The following is a 13941-nucleotide window of genomic DNA, read 5'->3' on the forward strand; positions in this document are numbered from 1 at the left end:
AAAGACTGACCTTTGTCAAGGAAGCTACGGGCCAAGGGTATGACCACCAGCCATGACCAGCTTTTAGTCAGGGATGGTTACGTTCAGACCATCCTACGTGCTTCATTTCGGTGTCTGTAGGGCCTGCCATCTAGGCTTCCGCTAAGTTTGTCAGGTTTAGTATGTGGCCCCTGTTTTCGTCTACACTATGGTTGTTCAGTTTCTACTTTTCACAGAGGCCCTGGCGAGCGTGTGGTCTGTGGGAAGTGAAATCCAACACACACTCTGCAGACCAAGCCAGGGGACCCAGCTCCAGGTTGTGTCACCTGGAAGAAGTGTGTTCCCTGTGAAAGTGCAGGAATGGCCCTGAGGGTGAGCATCAGCTGACCCATCGGTGGGCGACTGGCCTTGAATTAGAGCAGGAGGTGAGTTTAGGACTGTAATTTGTGGAGTAATGGGAAAGCACAAAATCGTAAGAGGGTTGTTTTATCCTCCCTGAAAAGCTTCTGTTTCATTTCTTTATTAAAGAAACAATTTCCTAATATATGTGATATGCATCAAAGGACATACTATTGAATACTGAGTGGCCGCTATTCTCAAATAAATTACGGTCCAGTTAAGATAACAGTATATTTGCTCACAGTTTAAGGGAATCTCACCGGACAGGTATAAATCTGGGGCGTAAGGAGAACATGGCAGGGAGGAAGGACTCTGAATATTGCACATATACCTGAAGGTTACATATGGAGTAACGTGTATTCAAGGACATAAGTTATAGCATGAAGGAAGAGGTCTTTTGAAATATGCAGAATGGGTAAAACCTGGATATGATGGTAAGCAGAAGGCCACTGGAGTAAGGTTGGTTGTGTTCCTGGTAGGTGATAATTGTTGGAGCAGGAACTGGTCCAGGCAGGAAAGATTGGATGAATTTTACAGTTACACTCATTGTAGTAGATAAATTCCCTCTTTAGAAATGCAGATATGTGCACTGGTCGAAAACATACGATGTTAAATATCTTAATATTGGATAAGTTAACAAATGAAACTGGTGGTAGGAATTTAGAAAACTTTTCTTGGTTTTATTTAAAAACAGTTCTTCTCAACCTGCGGTAATGTTGTCCATTGGGACACATTTGCAAGTGACTGGTGACATTTTGTTTGTCACTACTGAGGACAGGGCACTGCTGGCATCTACTGGGTAGAAGCTGAAGGTGATACTGTTTCCTTAATTTAACAAAATCCCAAGTCAATGTAGCTGTGAATTCTGTGAAGTCCTTATTCCTTTTAACGGATCCTTGAGTTCATTTGTAACCTTTCTGAATTTGTAATTATACAGAGAAGCCCTTAACATTTAGATAAGATATTCAGTAATTGCTTAATGGTGACTTCACACATACTTATATTTTTGACTCTGATTCATCATTTCCTGATCAATGGTCTTTTTTACATAATTGAAGTACCAACATTCCTCTGAATTAAATGTTAACTGATCATATGGCTCTGGTCTTTGAAAAATATGCATGTCAGTGATGTCCTTTGCTTTTCTATAATGTTGCTGAAAATTCGTAGTGGCTAAACTCAAGTACACCACACAGTTGCTCTTAAACTGATGCCCAAACCTGAAAAACTTATTTTGATGAATGTAACTTAATTGAGCCAGGCACACAAAATCTAAAAACTGAGCATAGATAGGGGAAAAACAACAACAAACAAACAAACAAACAAGAAAACCCCACAAAAAATAAAACCTAGACTATTTTGTAACTAATGAATAAATTGTACTCCTGAATTTTGCTTTTATTATTTTGGATTAAGAATGCCTCTGGCAAGGAGAACAATTATGGCAATGAAGGTTAGATTTTTATTCTCACCTGAAAGGAGTATTTCAGGCATAAGGTGCATGGTCTCTAGATCTAGAAAAAGTCCTCCCTATTCCTTACTCTGCTAAGCATTGTGTCCTTAAAATTTTGGTAGAACTTGGTTTCAGCCCAAATGATAACTTGATTATCTGTGATAAAGCTACATTATATGTGGTAAAATCAGAAGAATAGATTAGAGACACCATTTATAACAGTTTAGAATATGGCCCAGAAGCAACAGAAATGGTAAGAAAGACAGTCATTTAGAAAAGGAAAGCTATAAGAAAATCAGCACTGACAGTTCTCAGCTGGAAATTGATGTGCCAAATATGATAATTTCACTTACTGTAGTGAAATCAATGGTTTCGGAAAGAATCACTCTTAGGGAAATTCTGGAATCTGTCATAAAGCTGGCAATGGGTGACATCGAGAGTCAGAGACTACCAGGCATTACACGCAAAGAATTTAAAAGAAAACATTTTCAGATGTGTGGGATATGGGTATTAAGTATGTGATATTATTATTATTATTATACGTTAGTTTAATATTTGCTTGTTGAACCTATTATTCCTTATGGAGGAAAGCCTAGCATTGAATAGAGCCATAGTAAAGGGTGGACCTTCAAAGTTTACATTAGGTCCACTCTGGAGTTCTATGCTCTGTACATCTAATTATTTTCTTTAGCTTTGGCCAAAATATATAAATTATATAAATGTGGTAATGAATGATCTTTAATAAATGTCTTCTCCCTACATTTAAGTCAAACGCATGTCGAGGTGATCCTACTGTACACTGACTGACAGTGTAACTGTCCCTTCCATGTCTTTTATTTCAGAGAAGCTAAAGCTTAGGGTGGAATTCTCAGAAAAAACTTTAAATGTTTAGCAAGTACTGACACACACCCATGTGCACACACGTGCTGAGCGTACAGAGGAAAGCCACAGCTTTCATACACTCAAAACCCCACTCCTTCCCTGCCAAGTGTTTCTGACAAACACCCTTCAGTAATTTGGATATTTTTCTATGTTAATTGTTTTGTTATCAGAGACTTCAGTTATAATTAGCTAGAAGGTGTAAGGGGATGGCTCGTATTTAATTAAAACAACTTAACTATCAAAATGACCAGAATTTGTAACAGACACATGGAAAAAGAGAGCTTTCATTTTGATTTATTTGACTGATTTTATTCGAGGAAAGGGTCAATACAATTTATGTGAGAGCAGCCTTCAGCAGGGATAATAGTTGTTGACATAAATAATACAAGGTTCTACTTAAACTTCTCTCATAAATAAGATAAACAAGAGTAGAAAGTATACATGATCTGGTGGCCAGAGACAACAATGAAGTAAAATGCTGGTAGAAATCAGCCTGGAAACGGTGTCTTGGGTCAAAGGTGTCTTAAATTTATCAGTGTATCATCTGTCTAATTTATTGAAAACAAGATAGTTTCTTGCCAAGAATTAACTGAAAAGGTTTGGTTTACTCTCTCAAAATTAACTATTAAATGGAAAGCATATACTCAAGATTTGTAAAACGCTTTCTTTTTAAGATTTTTTTTTGCCTAAAGCCAGAAATAAAGACACAGAGCCTTCCAAAGAACAACAGAAAGACTGCAGCCGATGGTCCTACAGAAACACAGGAACCGAGAAGACAACAGAATGGCATCCGCAAAGGGTGGAAAGCAGGTACCTGCCAACTTAGAATTCCAAACCCATCAAATTGTCATTCAAAAAGTGAAGATTGAAAAAAGGACTTATTTTTTGAAAAAGCTTATTTTTAGGAAAATAAGCTTGAGGAGGATTTATCACTAGGAGAACTATATTAAAGAACTATATATATTTTTAGGGAGTAGTCCAATAATCTCAGATGAAAGTTACAGGTTTGAAAGAAGAGTATTGGAAATGGTAAAATATATCTATAAATGTGAAAGAATATCATCTGTTGAAAACTATGCTGATAATGAAATGTGGGGGTTAAAATAAAGAGAATTAAATCACAGGACAAAGGTAGACTATGAGTGAGGAAGAGGACCAATGAAATAAAAGTTGTTAAAGGTCATTGCTTGCTATGGAAAATAGTAAAAATACTAAACTTTGACTTATCATTTTTGGATAGTCACTAAAAAGCATAGTTAAAGATCTTGCGATTGTGTATATACATTTTGTAAACCTACCAAGATCATGGGGGAGTGACATAGAATAATGAAAAATAATCAAAGCAAAAGAACTCAAAGAAAGAATAGAGAAAAAGAGGAGAGAAAAGCATAACTAAGAGAATGGGAGTCAAATTCATATCCAAATAAGTTAATTAAATACAAACAAACTAGATGCTCTAATTAAGACAACCTTACTTGATTGAAGACGCACATCTAGAATATAAAGAATAAGAAACTTGAAAATATTGAAACAGCACAGATTTAGACTTCAAAACATGACTTCATTGATAAAAATATATTCATAGCGCTATACCTAAAGGATCAGGTATGTACACAAATATTTCTAGAATGTGTTTAAAAAGCATTTGTGAACTCTTACTGCATAATTTCGTCAGAAGTATAGAGTATGAACAATTATAGATTACATTCTAGATCTAAATCTATAGCAGATTACCAGAAATACCAGCTTCCATCTTCCATTTGAATTCAAAATTTTCAGGCTGAATTACCCTCCCTTCTCAATTTTTCATCTGGCGCATCTAGCATTCCCTATATCACGTAACGGCATCATTCACCCACTTAACAAAGATATAAACTTGAATGCAATGAAAAAAAAAAAAGGAAAGCACATTTCCTTTTTCCTCCAACCTCCTCAGTCCACAAAACCACTTATAATGAATCCCCAGCCTATTGATCTTGCTTGGAACTATTTCAATTAGGGACATGTCACAATAGCTTTGAGTATCTAAAAAAAAAATGGTATGGGCTTCAATCCGTTCATCCTTAGATAAAATTTCTACCCTTTGCTTGAAATATTTGAATTCTTTGTGCCATGAAGTATAGATAGTGAGAAGGCCTTTGACAGATTAAAAACTTATCCCCAAATATTTAGTTTGGGGAACTATGTTTCTTTTAATGAGGATTTAAAGTTATATCAACTTGAAATATAAATTATATAGGTATATTTTCTTGACTTTACAGTGACATCAAAAAAAAGATTATTGCATGTGCATACATGTATTTGTATGTGTACAAATCTTATGACACGATATTGAAGATATAAAAATAAGAAAAAGATGAGCCTTAGAATCAAAGAAATGTGTTGATATGCTAAAATGATTTATTCTCCTCAACACTAGATCCATGGAAAATAAATTCCTCGCAAAGCCATACCTATATGAGCTCATCCACTTTCATTCTAACACTTTGAATATGGTGGATTCCCAGTGGAACGTTTCATCTGATCCCCATTTGCATACATATGCTTGTCTGTTTGATATTCCTGCTTGGTCATTTAGCAAATGCAAATAAATTGACCAAGCCCAACAGCAAATTAAGATATACCAACCTATTCCATGCCCAAATTGACTCTTAGACGTTTCATCATGGCTGCATTCTCCTCATTCACATTGCAGGAGTGATCTCATCTTCCACTCTCAGGGCCAATGTCAAGTTGTACTTGGGACTAACTTATTTTGTCCATCTGCTGGCCTTGCCAAATTGTTATATCAGTGCACGGGATGTACATTATAGGTTATTGAAGTGGATAGAATAAAATTATAATATGGAATATAAAATTTTCAGACAATAAAAAACTGCTCAGTTTTGTGTACCATAAAAAACATTTTTGCATTCTTGTCACTTTCAAATCTGCTCTCAAATCATGAGACAGGAAGGATTTTTTCATTGTCCTAGCCCCATTTGAAAATGAGCATTCAATATCTAGGTCAAATCTCTCTTTCTCTCACTCTCTGTCTCCCCCCTCTCTCTCTGTCTCTCTCTGTGTGTGTCTCTCTCCATCTCTCCCGCCTCAATTCAACACAAGTAAACACACACACACACACACACACACACACACACACACACACACACACAGAAAAAAAACCACAAGGACCTTTAATGAAGCAAATCTAGTGTTAAAGTGAACATGATGAATAAAGGAAATAATAGAAAATAATAAAATAATCTTGGGTCAGGAAAGAAAGGTTGATTTGAAAGAAAGTAAAATACTATCATTTCTTTCTTTCTTCTACCCCATTTCTGTGTCCTCTCCATTATAACTATATGTGGAAAAATCCATTATATTTATTCATTAAATTTAATGAGCTAGATAACTTTTTAATTTTAGAGAAACAATTTTACCATAAATATACCTTTTAAGTATAGCTATATTTCATGGTCATGAATACAAAATTAATTCCTTTCATGAATATTAGCACTGAAAATACTAAGTGTGCCAATTATAACTCCATTTATTTTAATATCATCACTGTAGTTATTAGACTAATGTATTTCTTACATAACCTGTAATTCTGGAGTGACTGAAAGAAGTTGTGTTTTTAAAAAGTAGATCTCTCTCTCTCTCTCTCTCTCTCTCTCTCTCTCTCTCTCTCTCTCTCTCTCTCTCCCTCTCTCTCCCCATCTCTCCCCATCTCTCTTTCCCTTTAAACTTTGTTGATTAAAACGTGGCTGCCTTTCCTGACCAATCATCAAGGTGCCAGAGTCTTCAATTGTTGAAGTCCTGAATATGGTTGCAGTGTAAGTGGGAGGAAACACAGAAACCCTTGGGGAACCTGAATGTCTTCTTGAAATACAAAATATGTACTGTTGCAGCCATGTTACAAAAAGGGTATAGAAAAAGAAAATATAAAATCTGACTTTAATAAAAGTAATTACTTGAAAAACCAATCATAGTGGAAACTATTTAAAAATGAATACTTTACATGCAATAAACAGCCTGCCAGATCATATGTGTAGTCAACCAAAGACTGTTAGAACAGTTCATAAATTGAAATGTAGGCACTTCTGGAGCAGACTTGTGACAAGAATTGATGCTAGTGTATCATAATAAGTCTTGCAAGGTGAAGGGCAAATCTCTACAGCTTTGAAATTATGATAGCAGTTTAGTTTACAAAGTTACTACTGCAGTGAACCCTGGGGAAACCCATCTACTCCCACGTACATCCCTCATTTTAGGAAAATAAAATAAAAGAATTTATTGCTTTAAAATTTGTTCACTTAAAGTTTGCAGTCAATTCCTCCTACACAATTTGAATGCAGTGATACACTAAGGAGTTCTTTGTAATTGCCAAGATACAAAGTTAACATTTGATGGCAGTTATAATTATTTCTTAAACTCTGGAATATAAGAGATTTCTATTGCCAGTGAAATTATTATAACAGTTTGCAAATGTAAAAGAATATTGAATAATTACATTGTTATTTGTAACCTTGATACATTTTATTTCTTTTGGCAGCAAATAAGTATTATTTCACTTGTTCAGATTTAAGCATGTATAACGAAGACACAATTTTAGAGCCTTTTGTGGAATATTGACTGAATACTTACAATAAGTATACTTAGAACAATATATTGTGCATGGTAAAATCTCTAAGGTTCATAGGGGAACCATTTCATCTGAGATTGGCCGGGTCTTTTTTATTTTAAGAAATTCAGAGCATTTAGGTTACCTAGATTTTTCAAAATTAATGTGATTATATCAGCATGTTATCTTGAAATATTAACTAAGTTTCTCTTTCAAAAATATTGTATCCCAGTGTCTTTGTCTTTTCAGGCAGTTGGAGTTTTCTACCTTCATCATCTCAGGTAAGGGATGACATAGCAGAACATAGAGCAAATCCTTACTGGCTTTTGCTTTAAAAATCCTGGTGTCAAAGGAGAAGGGACTTAGGGACACCTTTCTGGGCTTGGCTAGTGTGTGTGCAACACGAGTGCAGGCACATGAACGTGCACACACTCAGGCACACTCCTATAGAGCTCCTCAGCGTGGAGACACGGAAGTGGAGCGGAAAAAGAAAAGTGGAGAGGATTGTCTTCAACACAAGAGAAGGTCCTGCTTCGAGCTGAGCACAGCTTCTCCTCCTGCTGGGAGCCTCCACTATTGTAGACAAAGGCAACCCTTGGGACTTCTCTCTGGTAACAGAGTCCTGTACGCACACACACACACACACACACACACCCCCCACACGTGCGCACACCTGTGCATACACAGACACACACTAGATTCTATGGGAGAGTAGGGGACAGGGTCCCTGGAGGCTCAGTGGACTTGGGTCTGAGCGGAGGGCCCGCCCTGGAGCACAGACAGGTTCTCATCTGGGTGCTCAGAAGGTAGTGACCTAGAGCGGAGGGTTGTAGACCTGCTCGCCGTCAGCTGAGCAAGTGCCCTGAGTAGCACCTCCTGGACGGTGATCCAGCTGTTCAGAAGAGAGAAGCCTTCTTAAAATACTCCAGTGAGAGGGACACATCCTCAGCCTTACTCCCCGTCACACCAAGGGTTAACAGTCCTGAGTTGCCTTCAGTATTGGATCTAGAGGTGAAGCAGAACGGCCACTCCACAGGCTGCTTGCCCTGAGAAATCTCCACGTTTCCATGGCAATGAACTCATTCATGCATTTCTTCAATTCCTACAGGTATTAGGGTATGTCATTGATCCAAGAAAAGCATCTTGACCCAATGCATTACGTCCTAGCCTGGGAAGGCAGGAAATATACAATGAGCACAACCTACAGTAAGTATATTGCGAGTCAGAAGGCAATGTGGGCTAAGGGAAACAGAAATGTAAGATCAGGCAAAAGACCCAGGAGTTTCACTTTAGAAACAGGAGGATTGGTGTGTAAGCCTCTTAGAGAAGACGGCAACTGAGTTCTCTGGTTCTGCTTTGACCCTGTCAAGTGACCTCTCCAGTCATTACCTGGTTTAGGAGCAGATGAAGTGATGATAAGTAAGAACCTCTGTCCTTGATTTTTGAGTGAATCGGCCTCTGCTTCAATGCATCTATCACAAATGGGAAATACAAAAAGCAGAATGTCCTGGCAGGATGTGGAGGCTACCCTGCACCTTTCCAACCCTGGTAGGTTCAGGGTCAGATCAATCTGTCATTTGCTTAGTTTCTTGGGGCATATAGTATAACTAGGGCTCTAAAAGAGCACTGGAGATGTTGGGAGAAATCGAAAATGCGTTTGACCTCACACCCTTCACGGGGAGTCTGCATGTTTGAATGGTCGACTTCGATAATGTGGAGAGGTCAGTAATCACACCAGATCTCACTTGGTGAGATCGCAGTTCTTAGGGGACAATGAAGGACGCTCTATTGCTTTCCAAAGTGTTGGACGCAGGTAACTGTAGATATTTTGCTCTGCTGAGTGAGATTTTCAAATGTGTAGCCAGTCTGTATATCTCGGGGGACGTATAGTTTGCTGCTGCACTTGCTGTTGTAACAAGTAAACACAAACTTGGTGACTTAAAACAGATTTATTGTCTTATTGCTTTGGAGCTCAGAAGCCAAAATTGGTTGGCAGGGCTGTGTTCTTACTGGAGGCTCTGCACACGGTCTGGAGCACCGTGTTTCCTTGGCGTTTCCAGTTTCTAGAGGCCAGTGATGACATCATTTCCTTTGTTGTCACATTTCTTTCCCTCAGCTTCCATCATAACATCATGTTCTCTGACTGACACTCCTTCTTCCCTATTAAAAAGACCCCTGTGATTACATCGAGCCCCCCTGATTAATGCAAGATGTTCTTAAAATCTTCAGCTCGGATAGTTTTGCAAAGTCCCTTCTGCCATGTGAGATAACGTATTCATAGGGTCCAGGGCTTAGGGTATGGATGCTTTGGGGGGCCATTATTTAGTCTACCACAGGGAGATAGACAAAGAGCTTCCTCCTTCTTGGTCCTTTTCCAATTCAATCACTCAGTTTTCTTCTAAACAACTGTGAACAATATTTTTTGAATATTGGAATAAATGAGGCATCTAAAGTAGTCAAACTCATAGAACCAGAAAGAAATGCTGGTGGTTGCTGGGGGCTGTGGGAGGGGGAAATGGGAGGTGCTGCTCAGTGGGTACAGAGTTTCAGTTTTACAGGATGAGCAAGTTCTAGAGAGCTGGTATGTGATGTTGTGGTCAGAGTTGACAATACTGTACTGCGCACCTAAACATTTCCTAAGGAAGTAGAGCTCATGAGACGTTTTTTGCCCACATCATAAAAAAAAGATCACCGAATTAATGGCCTGGTCAGGAAATCCATGTTTCAGTTGAGCCTGGGTAGTGAGTCCCTTGAACTTTGGCTCGATGCCCTATGTATGTGACCTTGAACGTTGAGTTCCTCAGTCTCTCAACCTCCCTTGTCTAAGGTTCTGCTGATCAGAAGGATCTGTCCTATGTCGGGAGGCAGGAGGCTATAACCAGTTCTCTCAGTTCTTTTGACCGCTTGTCTCTTAGGTCCAGGATTTGTCTGAGCACCTGACACTCAGGCTACTTTGGTTCAAACCAGACAAAGGTTCCAGTGAGGCAGACTCCTACATTCAATCATCAATACTATTATCAATAATGGTGGGATTATTGTGATGATTACGTCTCCGATGGTTGGAGAAGACAAACAAGAGAGCTATTTATAAAAATTCTCCCAGAGTCTTTTTAGGTAGATTGACTACACATGTAGTTTGCCCCAAATAGTTCTGGTTTACAATTGTTTACTTGGGATAACTAGAAATAGTTCCCTTTTCATCCTCTAAAGGATCCTGGTTGATGATAGGTTATATTGTCAATTACTTCTTAGTTTATTCATACTATTAGGAAATAAGGAAAAACTTATGATCAAAGCATGGGAAATAATACAGAGACATCTTCAACTGGATAGTATTTTCACTCTGCAATCTTTGAACTTCTTTACGTTTTGCTCCAGAATAATTTGATTCTTTGCTGACATCCAGAGCCAGAGCTAACAGAATCTAATTTTCTATCAACCAATATATCAAGATAAACACTCAATCAGTTGCCTCTATTTAACCTTTGTATACTCCCCACACACATACCCACCCCGACAACAATCAAAGTAATTCAACATGATTTTTGTTTACACTCTGTGGTACTTCCTAGGAAGCCTTAAAACTTATGGTGAAGTAACCAACCCACCGATAATTTTTAAATTTGATTTTATTTGGTTTGATGATAATTGTATATTTTGGATCTCATAGTGGTTGTTTGATAGACAAAAACTGTAGTGGGTACCAGTGGATAAATACTCAGCTGTCTGTCCCGACACTAGTGAATTCTGTGATGCGTTCTACACGGCTCTTACAGCATCCATCCCAGAAGGTTGCCCGCAGTGGTGATCCGCTGAAAAGACAAACCATGAAGTTAGGTTTTCTACATTCTGGTCTTCGTCATCCCAATTTCCTACTTCATGTCCTTGTCGTTCATTTCCCAAATAAATGACTCCTACCCATGCCTTTGAACTAGGCTTTTCTTTCTGGGGGAAAACCCGGTCATGGTACTTATGGCCAGGGTACTTATCTGTGTTTCATCCCTGTTGTCTTTTTTTATGTCCTACTACTGCTTTTCATATTTTCTTCCTACCTTTTGGGAAAATTAAAAAAATGATTTACAGTTATAAAAGGGCACTAGGGATCCTTGTGATGATGGAAATATTCTGTATCTTGACTGTGGTGATGGACACACAGACTTACCGGTTATAAAATGGAGCAGAACTAAGTACACACATACGCACGCATGCACGCACGCACGCATAAGTAAGATTGCAATAAATCTGTGGACTGCACTGATGTCAATAAAATTATTGTGCTTTTCTGTTAGTTTTATAAAATGTTACCAGTGGAGGAAAGTGGTAAAGGGCCTAGGTAAAGGATTTATTCTGTAATATTACTTATAAGGGAATGAGGGTCTACAATTATCTAAAAACAAAAAGTATAATTAAAGGAAAACAGTTTTGCTTTTCTTGGACAGTAGCTCCTCAATTTACACACATTCTTTTAGCAGGTTACTAACCAGATTAAATACTAACATATGCATTTTACAAATAGACTTAGCATGCCCCTTAGATTAGAAACTCATTTAAAAACCTATTTGGCTTTAACTAAAAGCCATCTTTTAGATTTCTGTGCTTTGAACAACCTGATGGTAGAAATCATTATACATTCTCTATAGGATTAAGTTAAATTGAAAATACATTCTCATTTAGTGCTTTTAATATGCTTTCAGAAGAAAAGCAATCTTAGCTATTTGATCCATGCAACAGAATATACCTCTTATAAAGGAAGCTGTACAAAACATGTTTAGTTTATAACTTTTTCTCTTCTTGGTTCATCTTTCATAAGAACCTCTGTGCTCAGCGAAAGTCATTAGAATGGTTTTCAAAAGGAAAATATTATTGAGCATTTACATTAGGAAAAAAAAAAAGGTGTCATCTGGATGGATAAGCTACCTACCTGTTTCCTGAGAGTTCAGTCCAGAGACTGAATTTGTATTGTATAAAAATTATGTTTTTCCCTCCTTAAAAACTAGTTAAACATATGACTAAAACAAAAAATTCTACACACGATGCATTATAATTTTAAGGCTCTTCTTCAGAATTATTAGTAGCAACCCAGGACAGCTTTAGGAATAGAGAAAAACGACAAATAAAACAAAACAAAACAAAAAAATGGGGTCAGTCTTTTCCTGTGTTCTATCAGTTTAAAAGCAAGTCTGTTATCTTTTTCTGTAAATGCTTACCACTCTCTACCCCAACACTTGTCTAATCCACTAAGTGTGCATTCCGATACACTGCTCTCAAATGTTCTCTTTCCCTGTTTTAGTTACCCTTGGCCTATACCTTGGCCTCCTGCTGCCTTCTCAATAAATTCAGAACACCAGCATTTACCTGCAGCACATGAGAATGGTTCCCTCAGAAATATAGCATCCAATAAAAACCAAAGCCAAAGGAAATGGAAAGGGGAGGTCTAGTATAATTTTCTCATCACAGCCTCCCTCACTGCTTCCTTTGGCCTTAGACCCTGGTTGACCTCTGTCTATTTTTGTGGCTAGATTAATTCTGCTATTTCAATGAGTCTGAATTTCTCAGAATGATATGGTTGGGATGACCTTAAGAAGTGCTGACCTCTAAAAAGGTTATGTGAAAAAAATGATGGAAAGATGGAAAATAAATTGAGGATTGTAGACCAAGGAAATATCTTAGAAATGATCTTACTTAACCTTCTAATTTTACAAAGAAGAAGGTGGGGAAAAACAGTTGAATGATATTATGTTAGGCTGGAATCCCTCCAACCTTGGCTGTCAAATCCTGTAAGTCTTGCTTTAGCAGAACTGCAGGCCCCAGGCCAACTGTATTCCAAGTCATAAGGAATCTGAGACTAAGCACTAAATAATTCAGAGTAAAATCAGAATTTCTAATGCTAAATCTTTGAATAGCTATCCACCAGCAGCTGAGTGCTGGAATTGTTACCTGTTGCCAGCTCCCTGCTTTGGAAATAGTCAGGGACCTGGTGACTTGGGCCTCTGTGACCTAAATCATTTCCTTGTCTCCCTGTATAATATCCTTTAGGACTTGGGCCTTGACTTTCCTACTTTTGGTCTTCTTCTAAAAAATTTTGCATGGGCTGTACCAGGCCCCATGATTCTCATCCCCCATAAATGAAACATAGCTCTTGTCCCTGACTCTTATATGTTGACAAACCAACCACCTGCTTTGAGAGCTCCCTGTTCTAAGAAGGTCTTTCCACCTCTGTGAATCTGATTAGGCCCGGACTAGCCCTCCGGGAAGTGGGTGTGGCTAAGAGGACTTCAGAAAAGACTTAGTCTACAGCCATTTATCTTTGAGAAATTTACCTGAGTTTGGATATCTGCCTAAAAGGTGTTTTCTATGTTTGTCTAACTTAACAGGTCCCTTGGTGTCCATACCACGTTCAAATTCAACCTCCAAGTCATATTTTGGGGATTGTGAAAGAAGTGCAGGGGATATGAAAAGCCAGTATGTGAAAGTGACACTTTCAAAATGGAGAAAAAGAATTAATGGTATTGTGAAAACAGGACTTTTGTATTCTCCTGATTTGGTCACTTCCTTATCTTCCTTCTCCACTTCCAAGGCTGCTTTCGTCACATTCAGCTTCCCAAACTATTTTCCTTAAGCA

The sequence above is a fragment of the Rhinolophus ferrumequinum genome, chromosome 7 (genome assembly GCF_004115265.2).
Source record: "Rhinolophus ferrumequinum isolate MPI-CBG mRhiFer1 chromosome 7, mRhiFer1_v1.p, whole genome shotgun sequence".
Taxonomy (NCBI): Eukaryota; Metazoa; Chordata; class Mammalia; order Chiroptera; family Rhinolophidae; genus Rhinolophus; species Rhinolophus ferrumequinum.